Source organism: Lissotriton helveticus, chromosome 9 (assembly GCF_964261635.1).
Source record: "Lissotriton helveticus chromosome 9, aLisHel1.1, whole genome shotgun sequence".
Taxonomy (NCBI): domain Eukaryota; kingdom Metazoa; phylum Chordata; class Amphibia; order Caudata; family Salamandridae; genus Lissotriton; species Lissotriton helveticus.
The window spans coordinates 613,626,929-613,643,807 of record NC_136070.1 but is presented as its reverse complement, the minus strand read 5'-3'; the positions used below and the strand labels follow the sequence as shown (position 1 = coordinate 613,643,807).

The window sequence follows — 16,879 nt, the reverse complement described above, 5'->3', positions numbered from 1 at the left end:
GAAAGAAAGCACGAACAAAAGAAGGAAATAAAGAATGAAAGAAAGAAGGATACAATGGAAAGTGGTAGAATGACAAAGGAACGAAAGAAGAAAAAAAGCAATAGGAGAAGGAAAGCAGAAAGTAAGAAAAAGGAAAGAAAATGGTGAAAAAGAAAAGAAAGAAGGTGAGAAATAAATAAAGAAATATAGAAAGAAAAAGAAAGAAAGAGAGGAAAGAAAAAAGAAGATATAGGAAAAAGGTAAGCAAGCAAGAATTAGGAAAGAACGAAAGAGAAAAGCAGAAAGAAAGGAAAGAAGGCACGAAAGAAAGAACAAACAAGAAGGAAAAAAGGAATGAAAGAAAGAAGGATACAACGGAAAGGGAGGTAGAATGACAAAGGAACAAAAGACGAAAAAAGCAATAAGAGCAGGAAAGCAGAAAGAAAGAAAAATGGTGAAAAGGAAGGAAGGAAAGAAAGAAGGCGAGAAAGAAAGAAATATAAAAAGAAAGAAAAAAAGAAAGACAGAACAAGTGCTACCAATAAAACCAAATAAAGTCCTGTTTTCTTCCTGGGCAACGGTTGTTGAAGAACCACTGGTGAAATTAAGTCCAGAATAAATGTGTTCTAAAGAATTCTCCGCTTATGAATTCCCATCTATAATATTGAAGTTTTCGGTTTGTATACTGCATGCATAGTAAAAAGAGGCTATCTTATTACAGAACAGTTTCCAATGGATGCAATCTGTTAGGCTGTGAAATACCACCAGTCAGATAAACAAAGGAGTCGCCAAAAGGAATTTACAACAGCATTGGCCGGAGACAGGAACTAATAGAGCATGGAATACGGCGTGTTTTCAGGTCAGGCTCTAAAAACTAAAGCATAACTAAAGTTATTATAAAACAAAAACAAGCAAAACACTGGCACTGAAGGGAACTACCTTGTGTGTGGGTATGCTCGCTGTGACAAGAAAAAAGCAGCCACTCAAAGTTAAAATAGCCAATGGCTGAAGTAGGCTGAACGACTGCCCCACACTGCATGCTGTAGTGGGCGTATGCAAGATATGAATGACAACAGAACAATGGACGAAGAAAGGTGGCGGAAACCCCCTTTAAGTAAATACATTATACATATCCTTTTAGTAAAATTAAAAGTTTTTTGGCTAACACCAATCCTAAAATTGCAGCCAGATCCAATTCATTAAATTAGAACCAGTAACAAACAACACAGTGACATTTCATGCAGCAAACGTTCACAATTCTTCAATTTGTCATTTCACCTTTAATGGCACACAGAGCCTTAGTGTCGGAATCTATTATCGCCAATCCAGTATGGCCTTACAGGACAGCTGTGAAGATTCACTTTAATGTATGCACCCTCGTCAACACCATGCAAGTGGCTGATCTCACAAGGTGGTAATTAAAGTGCAACATAGTCACGAGTAAGAGATGGTGTACTTTACAATGCCTGTCTCCAAAGTCAGGGTTGTCAAAAAGGTTCTCAAAAAGTATATATTTATTACAATCGAAGTCTTAGGAAGAGAACCCCTGGGATACCCAGTCCTCGATTTCACCATTCTGGTAAGCATTGCATGCTTTCCTCTGGTGGAGACTCACCCGAAAAGTCCCCTGAGAGGAACTCAATATGCTTTGCATCCCCATCAGTTACTGAGGGACAAGACATCGGTATTCCCACTCCCAACATTACCAATACCATGGGGACCGCAATTTGGGATACAGGAATACCGCAGAATTACGAACTGTACCCTGAGACTCCCCTGAAGAATTGGTAATCACTGTGGTGCTGGGAAATACAGTGTTTGATGACCTCTGATAATTCTCCATTTTCCACCCTTCCATACACCAGATTTCACCACCTTTTACCTCGTGAAGTGTCTGGGTGTAGGATTGCTGCAGAGATGCTGTATTCCTCGTCCCTTGCATTTTCCAAAACAGTGTTTCAGGCCGAAACAGGAATCCCACTAAACTCATAAAGGAGGCCAAAGTTTTCACTCATTTAATAAAGAGACTAGGTCCAATATTAAGATTATATAATGTGAGTGGGGTTGGTAACAACTGTTACATTCAGAGAATGCTTTCTTTTTTTTACTCTACATTGAACATACAGAAAGAAAAATAACATCTTACGATTCAGCAATGCAGGTTTACTTTCAGATGGTGTCAAGCAGTGTGAATGTGATCCCAAATGCTACAATACCATACAATGCAAACATCTAAAGTACCTTTCTGTACGATGGTCCTTAGTCCTTTCTCTTCCATCTGCACTGCTGTTCGGTGGGAAACTGTGCTTGTCAAGCAGGTCAGAAACTGCTCCTGAAAAAAGACAAGCACATGCTTTAGACGTGAACGGAGGCCTCTCAGTCTGTGTTAACACTTTCCTGTTCGCCTTCACAAAAGGTTTTGATCATTATGACACAGGCGCAGAGTCCGGGGCAAAAAACAAGTGACAGTCCTGCTTGAAACAAACTTTTTACATTGAAGGGAATTCAATTTGGGAACATTCGATTCCACAGTTTTTAACTCTGTCTGTGCCACAGCACAGGGAGAAACACCTTATACTCTAGACGCAGGAAACATTTATGGATGAAACTGGATTATATCCCCAAAAATAATGAGGACATAAGTTTGAACACGCTGGAACAGGGAAAACATGGGAAAGATCCATTTCATCCCTTATTAGGAGATCAACAGCTTTGCTGGAGTAAATGTTACATTTGTGCAATCAGCATTTACGCAGTACACAATTTGCCCCAGGGTGTAAGGCATGTTGTAAACCGAGCTCATGCCCCAAAAACACCCAGCACACAATGAAATCTGGGGCTAAACCTCTCACATTAGTTATCTGAAGGGCAGCCATAATACCTACATGCTCTAGGTATTGTGTGACACTTTAGGACAAACCTAAGGTTGTACACCGCAGCACTTTAAAATGGAGGCCCTGTTATGGATGTCACACATATCATCGATCTACGTGGGGGCTATGTGCTGCGAAATCTCTGTAGAAAAATTAATAATTACTGGGGTGAATATTCAACGTGACAATGTGAAACAAGCACTGGCAAAGCCATTAGGTCTGGCATTGTCCACCAGCTTTTTGTCAAATCTTGTTTTGCTATGATTTTTGGAAATATTTGTTGTTCGGGAAGCTGCTGTGTATTCATCAACCTAAGAAAAAACCTTGACTAAAGGCAAAAATATTTTTGGTCTAAAAAACACAAATTACCATGTTACTCCCTGGCACTGAAGGGAACTACTTTCTGTATAGCTGTGCTTCCCTTGTGAAAGGGCAGCATGCTGTAACTCATAGTGAAGTCAGTAAATAGCTGGAACATTGCCCCTTGATGTATGCTTGAGTGGGGTGTGGAAAAATGTGAATGATATAACCACAGACGAATGGATGAATTGTGGCTAAAACAAACTAAAATTAACTACGTCACGCACATCATTTTTGTAAAAACAAAAGGTTTTGGATAACACAAACCTAAAGATGGCAATCGTTCTGCCAAGTGAGGGAGAAAGGTAATGAGGGAGAGAGAGAAAGAAAGGAGTGGTAGAAAAAGGAAGGAAAGAAGAAAGAATAAGGAAGTGAAGAAAAAGGAAGTAAAAAAGAAAGAAGGAAAGAAGATAAATATAGAAATGAAAAAAATAAAGATTTAAAGAAAATGAAGAAAAGAAGAAATGGAGGAACGAAATAAGAAAATAGCAGAGGAAATAAAACGAAAGAAGAAAAGAATGAATAAAGGAAAAAAAGCAAGAAAAAGGGAAGGAATGAAAGGCCAGATATAAGGAAGTAAAGAAGATAAGAAGGAAGGAAAGAAGAAATGAAAGAAGGAAAAATAAAGGAAAGCAGGAACTGAGGATAAATAAAGGAAAGAAAGAACAAAGGAAATGAAGAAAAGGAGAGAAGTAAAGAAAAAAGTAACGAAATGAAGGAAGCAGAGAAGAAAAGGAAGGAAAGAAGGAGACAGAAAGAGAAAGAAAGACTATGAGAAAGAAGGAAAGAAAGAAAACGGAAAGGCAGCAAAGAATGCAAGAAAGGAAAAAATGAAAAAATCTGAGAAAGAAGGAAAGCAGGAAAGAAATCAAGACAGAAGGCAAGTACAAAGGAAGGAAATAAGACAGGAAAGAAAGGCAAGAAAGAAAGAGAGGAGAGAAAAAAGAAGATATAGGTAAAAAGGAAAGCACACAAGAATTTAGGAAAGAACGAATGAATGAATAAAAGAGGAAAGAGAAAAAAGAAAGGAAAGAAAGCACGAACAAAAGAAGGAAATAAAGAATGAAAGAAAGAAGGATACAATGGAAAGTGGTAGAATGACAAAGGAACGAAAGAAGAAAAAAAGCAATAGGAGAAGGAAAGCAGAAAGTAAGAAAAAGGAAAGAAAATGGTGAAAAAGAAAAGAAAGAAGGCGAGAAATAAATAAAGAAATATAGAAAGAAAAAGAAAGAAAGAGAGGAAAGAAAAAAGAAGATATAGGAAAAAGGTAAGCAAGCAAGAATTAGGAAAGAACGAAAGAGAAAAGCAGAAAGAAAGGAAAGAAGGCACGAAAGAAAGAACAAACAAGAAGGAAAAAAGGAATGAAAGAAAGAAGGATACAACGGAAAGGGAGGTAGAATGACAAAGGAACAAAAGACGAAAAAAGCAATAAGAGCAGGAAAGCAGAAAGAAAGAAAAATGGTGAAAAGGAAGGAAGGAAAGAAAGAAGGCGAGAAAGAAAGAAATATAAAAAGAAAGAAAAAAAGAAAGACAGAACAAGTGCTACCAATAAAACCAAATAAAGTCCTGTTTTCTTCCTGGGCAACGGTTGTTGAAGAACCACTGGTGAAATTAAGTCCAGAATAAATGTGTTCTAAAGAATTCTCCGCTTATGAATTCCCATCTATAATATTGAAGTTTTCGGTTTGTATACTGCATGCATAGTAAAAAGAGGCTATCTTATTACAGAACAGTTTCCAATGGATGCAATCTGTTAGGCTGTGAAATACCACCAGTCAGATAAACAAAGGAGTCGCCAAAAGGAATTTACAACAGCATTGGCCGGAGACAGGAACTAATAGAGCATGGAATACGGCGTGTTTTCAGGTCAGGCTCTAAAAACTAAAGCATAACTAAAGTTATTATAAAACAAAAACAAGCAAAACACTGGCACTGAAGGGAACTACCTTGTGTGTGGGTATGCTCGCTGTGACAAGAAAAAAGCAGCCACTCAAAGTTAAAATAGCCAATGGCTGAAGTAGGCTGAACGACTGCCCCACACTGCATGCTGTAGTGGGCGTATGCAAGATATGAATGACAACAGAACAATGGACGAAGAAAGGTGGCGGAAACCCCCTTTAAGTAAATACATTATACATATCCTTTTAGTAAAATTAAAAGTTTTTTGGCTAACACCAATCCTAAAATTGCAGCCAGATCCAATTCATTAAATTAGAACCAGTAACAAACAACACAGTGACATTTCATGCAGCAAACGTTCACAATTCTTCAATTTGTCATTTCACCTTTAATGGCACACAGAGCCTTAGTGTCGGAATCTATTATCGCCAATCCAGTATGGCCTTACAGGACAGCTGTGAAGATTCACTTTAATGTATGCACCCTCGTCAACACCATGCAAGTGGCTGATCTCACAAGGTGGTAATTAAAGTGCAACATAGTCACGAGTAAGAGATGGTGTACTTTACAATGCCTGTCTCCAAAGTCAGGGTTGTCAAAAAGGTTCTCAAAAAGTATATATTTATTACAATCGAAGTCTTAGGAAGAGAACCCCTGGGATACCCAGTCCTCGATTTCACCATTCTGGTAAGCATTGCATGCTTTCCTCTGGTGGAGACTCACCCGAAAAGTCCCCTGAGAGGAACTCAATATGCTTTGCATCCCCATCAGTTACTGAGGGACAAGACATCGGTATTCCCACTCCCAACATTACCAATACCATGGGGACCGCAATTTGGGATACAGGAATACCGCAGAATTACGAACTGTACCCTGAGACTCCCCTGAAGAATTGGTAATCACTGTGGTGCTGGGAAATACAGTGTTTGATGACCTCTGATAATTCTCCATTTTCCACCCTTCCATACACCAGATTTCACCACCTTTTACCTCGTGAAGTGTCTGGGTGTAGGATTGCTGCAGAGATGCTGTATTCCTCGTCCCTTGCATTTTCCAAAACAGTGTTTCAGGCCGAAACAGGAATCCCACTAAACTCATAAAGGAGGCCAAAGTTTTCACTCATTTAATAAAGAGACTAGGTCCAATATTAAGATTATATAATGTGAGTGGGGTTGGTAACAACTGTTACATTCAGAGAATGCTTTCTTTTTTTTACTCTACATTGAACATACAGAAAGAAAAATAACATCTTACGATTCAGCAATGCAGGTTTACTTTCAGATGGTGTCAAGCAGTGTGAATGTGATCCCAAATGCTACAATACCATACAATGCAAACATCTAAAGTACCTTTCTGTACGATGGTCCTTAGTCCTTTCTCTTCCATCTGCACTGCTGTTCGGTGGGAAACTGTGCTTGTCAAGCAGGTCAGAAACTGCTCCTGAAAAAAGACAAGCACATGCTTTAGACGTGAACGGAGGCCTCTCAGTCTGTGTTAACACTTTCCTGTTCGCCTTCACAAAAGGTTTTGATCATTATGACACAGGCGCAGAGTCCGGGGCAAAAAACAAGTGACAGTCCTGCTTGAAACAAACTTTTTACATTGAAGGGAATTCAATTTGGGAACATTCGATTCCACAGTTTTTAACTCTGTCTGTGCCACAGCACAGGGAGAAACACCTTATACTCTAGACGCAGGAAACATTTATGGATGAAACTGGATTATATCCCCAAAAATAATGAGGACATAAGTTTGAACACGCTGGAACAGGGAAAACATGGGAAAGATCCATTTCATCCCTTATTAGGAGATCAACAGCTTTGCTGGAGTAAATGTTACATTTGTGCAATCAGCATTTACGCAGTACACAATTTGCCCCAGGGTGTAAGGCATGTTGTAAACCGAGCTCATGCCCCAAAAACACCCAGCACACAATGAAATCTGGGGCTAAACCTCTCACATTAGTTATCTGAAGGGCAGCCATAATACCTACATGCTCTAGGTATTGTGTGACACTTTAGGACAAACCTAAGGTTGTACACCGCAGCACTTTAAAATGGAGGCCCTGTTATGGATGTCACACATATCATTGATCTACGTGGGGGCTATGTGCTGCGAAATCTCTGTAGAAAAATTAATAATTACTGGGGTGAATATTCAACGTGACAATGTGAAACAAGCACTGGCAAAGCCATTAGGTCTGGCATTGTCCACCAGCTTTTTGTCAAATCTTGTTTTGCTATGATTTTTGGAAATATTTGTTGTTCGGGAAGCTGCTGTGTATTCATCAACCTAAGAAAAAACCTTGACTAAAGGCAAAAATATTTTTGGTCTAAAAAACACAAATTACCATGTTACTCCCTGGCACTGAAGGGAACTACTTTCTGTATAGCTGTGCTTCCCTTGTGAAAGGGCAGCATGCTGTAACTCATAGTGAAGTCAATAAATAGCTGGAACATTGCCCCTTGATGTATGCTTGAGTGGGGTGTGGAAAAATGTGAATGATACAACCACAGACGAATGGATGAATTGTGGCTAAAACAAACTAAAAGTAACTACGTCACGCACATAATTTTTGTAAAAACAAAAGGTTTTGGATAACACAAACCTAAAGATGGCAATCGTTCTGCCGAGTGAGGGAGAAAGGTAATGAGGGAGAGAGAGAAAGAAAGGAGTGGTAGAAAAAGGAAGGAAAGAAGAAAGAATAAGGAAGTGAAGAAAAAGGAAGTAAAAAAGAAAGAAGGAAAGAAGATAAATATAGAAATGAAAAAAATAAAGATTTAAAGAAAATAAAGAAAAGAAGAAATGGAGGAACGAAATAAGAAAATAGCAGAGGAAATAAAAAGAAAGAAGAAAAGAATGAATAAAGAAAAAAAAGCAAGAAAAAGGGAAGGAATGAAAGGCCAGATAGAAGGAAGTAAAGAAGATAAGAAAACGAGTTACTTACCTGTAACTACGGTTATCCAGTATTGGTATCTTTCATAGATTCACATGCCTGAATCATTCCCCGTCGTCGAGGCGGGAGTCCCACGGTAAATAAAATATATAATAGCAGTGCCTAAAATTTCTTGTAGTAGGCTCGAAAAGCCTAAAGGCCTAACTAGGCCTCAAAACTTAGCAGCCTATCTATATCATTATGTAAAAAGACCTGAAATATTAGCCTCAGCCAATCAGCTGTCCTCACCCTCTAGAACCTTCCCAGCTCAGGCAGTTCTCCTCAGATTTTCCCAGCACAAGTGAGAATTAGTATCCATAGCCAGAACTGCCCTACCGGGGAGGAGGGTGGGTGCATGTGAATCTATGAAAGATACCAATACTGGATAACCGTAGTTACAGGTAAGTAACTCGTTTTCTTATCCGGTATTAGGGTATCTTTCATAGATTCACATGCCTGAATCAGAATAGCAAGCAGTAACATCATGTCTGTCGATAGAGGAAGGTGGGAGACAAAGAAAACATAAATCAATCCCCACACAACCAGGAAGGTAATAGAGTACAAAACATGTTAACATAACATATGCATCAAAACCTTCAAATATAACAGATAGGACAGCATTATAAATATGTAAAGTTTAAAATATATAATCTTTCCAACCTTAGTGAAGAAGATGCTGCAGCACTGCATCACCAACAGCTGTGTCATCTTGAACTGCTGACTGCAGACAGTAATGTTCGGTAAAAGTGTGCACACTTTTCCAAGTAGCAGCTCGGCAAATGTTCTCTAGAGTCACTCCAGCGAAAAGGGCCGTAGATGTCGACACTGTTCTTGTGGAATGAGCTTTGACCTTCCTTGATAAAGGTCTATTGGCCTTGTCATGACAGAAGGTAATTGTGGAAGACAACCACCTGGCAATAGTTGCTTTTGTGACAGCTTGACCGAAGGTGGGTCTTCCATAGGCAACAAACAGTTGTGTAGATTTACGTATGTCTTTCGTTTTTTGCAGATAGAATTTCAGACACCTTTTGACATCTAGAGAATGTAAAACCCTCTCTGCAGGAGTTTTTGGATCCGGGAAAAAGGTTCTGAGTTTGACCGGTTGATTAATGTGGAATTGAGTTGGCACTTTAGGAATGAATTTAGGGTTGGTCCTAAGTGTAACAAAGTCCTTAGAGAATTGCAGAAAAGGGGGAGTAATAGTGAACGCCTGTATTTCACTAACTCTGCGAGCAGAAGTAAGAGCCAACAGGATTGCAACTTTCCAAGTCAGAAACTTCAGTTCCGCTTTATGGATTGGTTCAAAAGGCCTTTTAAGAAGTTGGGAAAGGACTACATTAAGATCCCATTCCGGAGGAGGAGGACGAACTGGAGGAAAAGCTCTGAATAGTCCTTTAAGGAATTGTTTGATCAAGGAAGAAGAACATAAGGATGGTTTGCTGGAGTTCTTCCTGAATCTGGAGATTGCTGCCAGATGTACTTTAATAGAAGAAAAGGCTAGACCTGATTTAGCCAGAGAAAGCAGGTATGGAAGGATGGCTTCAGGAGGAGCCTGCAGCGGATGAACGGCATTATCTCCACACCATGAACAAAACCTCTTCCACTTGAAACGATATGTTTTGATGGTACTTTGCGCACGTGCTTGCGACAATATCTTTCTGCATTCCGAGGGAATGTTTAGGTCTTTGAACTCTAGGAAATCAGGAGCCAAGCGTGCAAGTGCAGCGATTGAGGATCTGGATGTTGGATCTGACCGCCCTCTCTTGTCAGCATCGACATTGTCGGTTTGAGCCGAAACGGAGGCTGTTGAGACAGCAGGAGAAGCTCTTGAAACCAATATTGTCTTGGCCAACGTGGAGCAATGAGGATGAGAGTGCAGTGTTCCCTCTTCATCTTTTGCAGGACTTTCGGAATGAGCGGAATCGGAGGATAAGCGTACGCAAACATTCCGGTCCATCTCATGAGGAGGGCATTTCCTCTTGACCCCCGTCCTGGGAACCTGCTGGCATAAAACAGGCACTTGCTGTTTTGCTGCGTGGCAAACAAATCCAGCGTTGGTCTCCCCCAAAGGCGAAAAATTGTGTCTACTTGATGTTGTTCGAGTTCCCATTCGTGACAGTCCACAAAAGTTCTGCTGAGACTGTCTGCTAGAGAGTTTCGAACCCCTTGAACATGCTCTGCTTTGAGGGATATGCTGTGACTTAAGGCCCATTCCCACATCTCCTGAGCTTGCAGTGACAGGGTAAGAGATTTCGTTCCTCCCTGTTTGTTTATGTAGAACATGCTGGTGGTATTGTCCGTGCGCACCAGGACGGACGAATTCACGATCCTTGGTAGAAAAGCTTGCAGGGAAAGAAAAATGGCCCTGAGTTCCAATATGTTGATGTGCATCTGTTGGTACTGATGAGACCATCTTCCCTGGATCTGAAGGTCCTGAAGGTGACCTCCCCAACCTTCCATGGACGCATCCGTAGTCAGAGTGAAGTCCGGAATCTCTTGGAGGAAGGCGAGGCCCGGCGACAAGTTGTGCGTCTTCGACCACCAGAGAAGAGCCTGTTTCATTTTGACAGTGACTTTGATGCGGTCGTCGAATGATCCCTCGACCTGCTTCCACTGACGAAGCAACTCCTCCTGCAACGGTCTCATTCTGAGTCTTGCCATAGGAATGAGATTGATCGCAGATGAACACATCCCCAGAAGGGAAGCATATATCCGAACTGAAAGCGACTTTTTTGCGGATATTTGTTTTGCCAGTTTGACGAGCTTGTTTTGGCGCTCCTTTGTCAAGTATGCCTTGCACTGGCATGTGTCCAAGACTGCACCCAGAAAAGTCAATCGTTGACGAGGTTGGAGCTGAGATTTTTGAGAATTGAGGGTCAGTCCTAGATTCGAGAACAGTGAAAGTGTTCTGTTGACTGCCTCCATGGTCGAGTGACTGGTTGGACCCTTTAACAGCCAGTCGTCGAGGTATGGGAACACCTGGAGTCCCAGGGACCTCAACATTGCAGCTACTGGAGCCAGGCATTTCGTGAAGATTCTGGGGGCCGATTTGAGGCCGAACGGGAGGACTTTGAATTGGAAATGGACGCCGGCCACTTGAAACCTTAGGAATTTGCGGTGGTTCGGGTGAATAGGGATGTGAAAATATGCGTCTTGCATATCCAGAGAAGCCAGAAAGTCTCCTTCGTTGAGACAATTCAGAATGTCCTTCAACGTTACCATGCGGAAACTCTGTTTCTTTAGATATTTGTTGAGTTTGCGCAGATCCAATATTGGACGCCACTCTTCTGAATTTTTCTCCACAAGGAAGTGTCGTGTATTTCTATAGGTTCTGATTCGATCCCCCTATTCCTGACCCTATTCTGGTTAAACTTACTAGCTAGTTAACTAACAGTCAGCCCATGAGGCAAGAAATCCCCCATGATGCAGATACCGTTATCTGACGCAGTCACACTACGGCACAGGAACGTGTTATCTGATTAGGTCATAACGCTTGAGATCTAATTAGACAAGCGACATTCCTCCAGCCCCTGATAAGGCATACGACGTTCTCATAACAAATCAAACCTATGACAACCTGGATAATCCGTGCGGCCATTGTTTTGATTTCACAGAGAACTTTAGTAAAGAATGTGCTAACGAGCAAGTCGTATGACATCTTTATTGACGTACCTATGTCCATCCTTACGTCAATCTCGGCACCTTTAAGGTATAAATATTGCCGACCTTGCCCTATGCAAACACACGCGTGGTGACAAGACGGAGCAGCCATACTTGCCGAAGCCGAGAGCAGAAGCAGACCCCGCAGGCAGCAGCCCCGCCTTCCTGACGCGCTGAGAGACGCGCTGCTATCTCAAGCCGAGAGACCCAGCACCGGCGCTTCTGGGCAGCCCTCGCAGGCAGCCTGGAATATCGAGAGCAGAGAAAGAGATACCATTCCTCATTCATCCTAAATTCCAGGTACAGAACTGAATAACCCCTCCTAGAGAATTCTTTAGTTATTCACTTGGCAAAAACAAACTTAAACTAAACTGTAACTTTCTATTCCCGCCCACGCATTAGACTTAGGTCAGGTACACGGGGTAGGCGTATTTAGAAACACCAGTTGAGTACGTTTAGTCAAATGTATATGTGTATGTAAATATATTTTAATCATTTTAAACATCATATGGCTCAGAAACCATATCAATGTTTTTACAGTATTATTTTATACTATTGCTTCTAATGTATGCACTTTACTTAACTATAAGTATTGCAATAATATCGATCCATTTCTCTTGTACGAGAAAAGAGACTGATCAATAAATAACATCTTTTATTGAACACGCCCGTCTCTTCCTTTTCTCTACATTCTGATGAGACTAAGAATGCACGTACTGACTGAGTAAAATAATTGCCTTGTGCTCACACGACTCTCGAGATTGACTCTTGATTAGGGGAGAGCAAAGTTGTCATGTTCTATGGTTGTCAGAAACTAAATCCCTTCTTGTCTAATCAGGGGAGTTAAACCTTCCTTGAACATTCGAGAAAGTTTCTAGCGAACTCTGAGCTTAGCTGGCAAACCCAAAAATTAAGTCTAGTATCGACAGTAGTAGACCTAGTTAACGTCTGGCCTAGGCCTTTACTGCTGTAGGCACTATTCCAATGCGCAGAGCCTATTGGGAAAATAGGAGCTACACTACATGGCGCCCAACGTGTTTGGAAAGGGCGATAAAACTAACGTAAGACATTTAGAGTAACTCAGTCGTGCTTTCTCACTCAGACCCCTTTTCCCAAATACTCCAAAGACGTCTGGAGTGGGTGAAAGGTTATTATATCCTCCAAAACCTCGCAGGAGGGAACTCCTATGTATGGTTCTTGGTCTAGTCAACGTTGAAGGATAAAACAGTTCCAAAATATTGTGCATCTAATCTCTGTTTCCATAAAGAAACCTGATCTGCAAACAAAAATAATACCATCCTGTCAGTAAAATGGGAGACAGCGATGGAGAAAGAGAGGCAATTAGATTAGCTACTGAAATAGCAGATGCTGATGCTACCATGCAAGCAGCAGACGCGGATATAATACTTATTCCGGTCATTAAAAGGAGATCTATAACCTTAAAACTTATAGAAAATGGACTGACACCTAGAGGTGGCACAGTCATATTCGTAATTGAGGCACACGAATATCGGCAGACAGAGGTATACTATACATGGATACATTTTCCAGCAGCAAATGCTGTAACAAAGTACTTCCACTATTACAAAGTAGAGGAACCTCCTGAAACGTACACTCCTTTCGAGGAGGTGGAAGTACCACTCAAATTCCAAGAGCATTTGCTCTTATTTGATGGCGCCCTAATACATAACAATCACATTACAAGGCTCGGTCCTTTAGGAAGACCAGGAGCAACGTGGCCGGTCCTAGCCGGATACACACCACATCCAGACATCGAAAGAATGCCTGCAGCAGAGCTATTAATACAGCTAAAACAACTACTAAAAATTCATAGACAATTAGTTCAGTATGTAATGCGGACTTCAACAATTCAGCCAGCGATTAAAATTCCACAGCTGACCCCTCACCAGGGGAACACAAATAAAATCACACCACAGAACATCCAATCCTGCCTAGGTAAAGTTCCAGCTAAACGGGAACAAATACCATTCTGGTTGGCACAGAAAATTACCCAAATAGAGGCGGTGTTTCCTGACACCACCCCATTAGAAAAACACAGGATTCTGACTATATGTCTCCCAATGGGAATCGCACCACACATTGAGGACTGTGACACTTGGGGTACAGTCTTTGCTTCCATCTATACAAAAACGCACGGTGTTCCATCCATTTCGGTGATACCAGATGTGCTAAAACAAATTCAAGATGAATACGGTCCAGAACCTGCTTTAACTCTTGGTATGAAATTACTGAAAGACTTCAAGCAGGTCTCGGCTATATTACTAGCCAACATAAAGGGTGAAGCAGCAAACGTGGCGATCCGCCAGAGGTTAAAAGAGACAGATATAGCAGACCAACCAGCTGAAATTGCCAGAATCATAGAAAAATCCTATGAAGAACTAGGCAGAGATAGTCTAGGTGGAATACCAGTAAAACCGCAACTGACTACAAGTCCAGAAAAAATATTTTTTAATAATAATTCACCAAAAAAGAACTGGGATGGAAATAAACAATCCAATCCTAAAGAAAAGAAATTCCAGTCCAGAGGAAGGTCTCCTAGGCGAAGAGAGAAATCTCCGAACCCGAGACAAAGGTCACCTCAGAGTGAACCCTCTGGGAATAGATATAACCTTAGAAATAGGGATAATATTAAAAAACCTGATAGATATCAAGACATTGATACACGTCCCTCTCAATCTTTTCAGAATTCCTCGCAGAAATCGGAAAGAAGAGGACGATCAGAAGAGCACGCCAAGTCCAAAGACAAGGAACCTGCTCAACTGAAAAAGAAATCACAATTTCCAAAAAAGAAGGTAGCCAGTATCAAAATAGTTAACAATGCCGAGAATACTGAGGACACAACTGAAAAACGGAGAATGGGCTCAGACAATGCTAGACAGCGCAGCAGAGGTGAGCATAGCTCGCAAAGTCCTTATGAATCATCTGGAGACAGTGGACACGAATGAATACCTTCAAGTGGAAACGAATAGTTTTCTTACCTGTCGGTGTAGTTTTGCAGCTTGAAGATCTTTCTGGATTCACTATGCTGTGCATATTCCGCCATCTTGTGGTTGGAGTCGGAAAGTGCTTTGTATTTTTTTTTTTTTTTTGCTGTGGGAGGTTGCGAAACCTGATCCCTCTGGTGATGCTACAACCCCCATCGTGTGTGTGCAGGCTCTCAGATTATTTTTTCCCCTTCTGCCTTGCGATTGTCTTATTGCTTAATAAGTCTACTATATATATTGCCTAAGGGGCTGAGAGTGCAGGGACACTTGTCGATTTTCAAAAGGTGACTTTTTAATAAATATTATATACATATTGTCATGTACACACCTGTTATTTATCTATCTATTTATTTATTTATTTGCATGTATGTGTCTACCTACGTATGCAAACATCTCTATAGATATATATCCTTGTATTACCACCTACTTCTCCAGCCTCATCTTTCTGGCGGAGGTGGGTGGGTTCGCTAGTGAATCCAGAAAGATCTTCAAGCTGCAAAACTACACCGACAGGTAAGAAAACTATTCGTTTTGCAGCGTGAATCTTTCTGGATTCACTATGCTGTGCATAGACTTTGTAGCGGTTTAGTTACGTTTGCGGCGGCTGGGTGGAAGATGAGCGTTGGTTGTTGAATATATGTTGAAGCACCTTGTATTTGACTTGTGCTTCCTTGTTTATTTGTATATCCACACAGTAGTGCTTCGTGAACGTGTGCACTGAAGCCCATGTTGCCGCCAGGCATATGTCTTGAAAGGGTGTGTTAGCCAGGAAGGCTATTGTTGCACCTTTCTTCCTGGTAGAGTGGGCCCGTGCCCCTCCTGCTAGTTATTGGCCTACCTGTTTACCTAGTAGGTATCCATATGGCTTTCCTTTGAGGAAAAGTACCCATATACGTACTACTTTGCGTATTAATCTGTATTTGTTCAATAATGTTACATGTGACCAGGAACGACCCCCTTGGATGTTTTATTCAAATGGTTAAACGTCCTAGGCCCATTCATCCTTGTGTAAGCTAACACCTGATTTCCTTGTTATATTCTGTGCGTGCTATTTTTAAAATGGTCCTTACCAACCACAAGCTCCCCCTTTTTTTTTTTTTGTTGATGCAATGGGCCGGTTTTACTCCCATAAGTAGATACGGTTTAATGGTTTTTTGGGGTGCCTGGCTGATTTACGGGAGTACGTATTTCTTGTCTGATGCTCACCTTGGTAGCCCAGACCACTGCAGGGGTATGCTGATGCCCTGTTGAAATTTGTTACCACCCTTCCATGGTTATGGTATTTTAGAACACGGGCGCTATTACCTGCTTATGCGTCCTGTTAATGTTCTTAGGAGAGAAAAGAGGGTAGAGGAAGGAAGGCCTTACCCTATTATCTGCCATCGCTTGTACATATAAACGTACCTGATGCTAGATCAGCTATATATCTAATATATATATTTGATGCAGAGGCCCACATATGTGTGCGCTTATCCTTTCCTTACGAAGTATACTCCACCCATGTGGTCTATCCAAATATTGATTTGTACAGGAGAAGTTATCCTGGACTTAGTTTGGCCACTGGGTTCAAGTAAGGTGACGGCTCTTTGAGTGTATCGCGCCCAGTGGGCCTTTTGGCTAACTACTTGCGAATGGTCTCGTAATTTTAATTAGGCTATTGTCTGGTGTTATTTGATATTGAGCTGCCTTGTGATTCCGTGCAAGGGAGAAACACCGTGACCTTTCCCTGTGCTGTGTGCAGACCATGTGTAGTTTCTATCATGTAGGCAGGAAGCCTGAAGAACTGCACCCTGCTTGTGTTCATTCTGCCCTTATGGATGGTAATGGTAGTTGTAACGGGAACACGCCGTGGTAGGTGTGTGTTGCGTTTGCCCTTATACCTTGTGATGAGTAGAGGGTCCCCTCCGGTGGGCCGCATGTGGGGTACGTGTTCCTACATAATCCCAGTCAACCTACTTTGCTATAGGGTAGGCATATGCAATGTTTGAGGTATAGCTTTGATTGTGTTTGTGTTACTGTGTGTATGTGCAGCACGTGGTGGAAGGGTGTGCACCCCCCACTGTAGTTGGCGAATTTTATGGTCGCGGCAAACCGCAGTTGGCCGGCCATATGGGATACCTTTGGAAGTCTCGGTGAACTCCTTTGAAGAGCCCCCGGCTTCTTTATGG

The 16,879-nt window shown here is 41.4% G+C and overlaps 1 long non-coding RNA gene across 12 annotated transcripts in view; it reads right to left on the bottom strand.

The window, feature by feature from the left end:
• The window catches only part of LOC144781681 (uncharacterized), a 315,416-nt gene that overhangs the window by 55,309 nt on the left and 243,228 nt on the right, over positions 1-16,879 (bottom strand). For all 12 annotated transcript variants that reach the window (XR_013601047.1, XR_013601036.1, XR_013601043.1 and 9 more), the window contains 2 exons: positions 6,461-6,551; positions 2,221-2,311 (listed from right to left, as the gene is read on the bottom strand). This is a non-coding gene — a long non-coding RNA (uncharacterized LOC144781681). The remainder of the gene's footprint in view (positions 1-2,220; positions 2,312-6,460; positions 6,552-16,879) is intronic.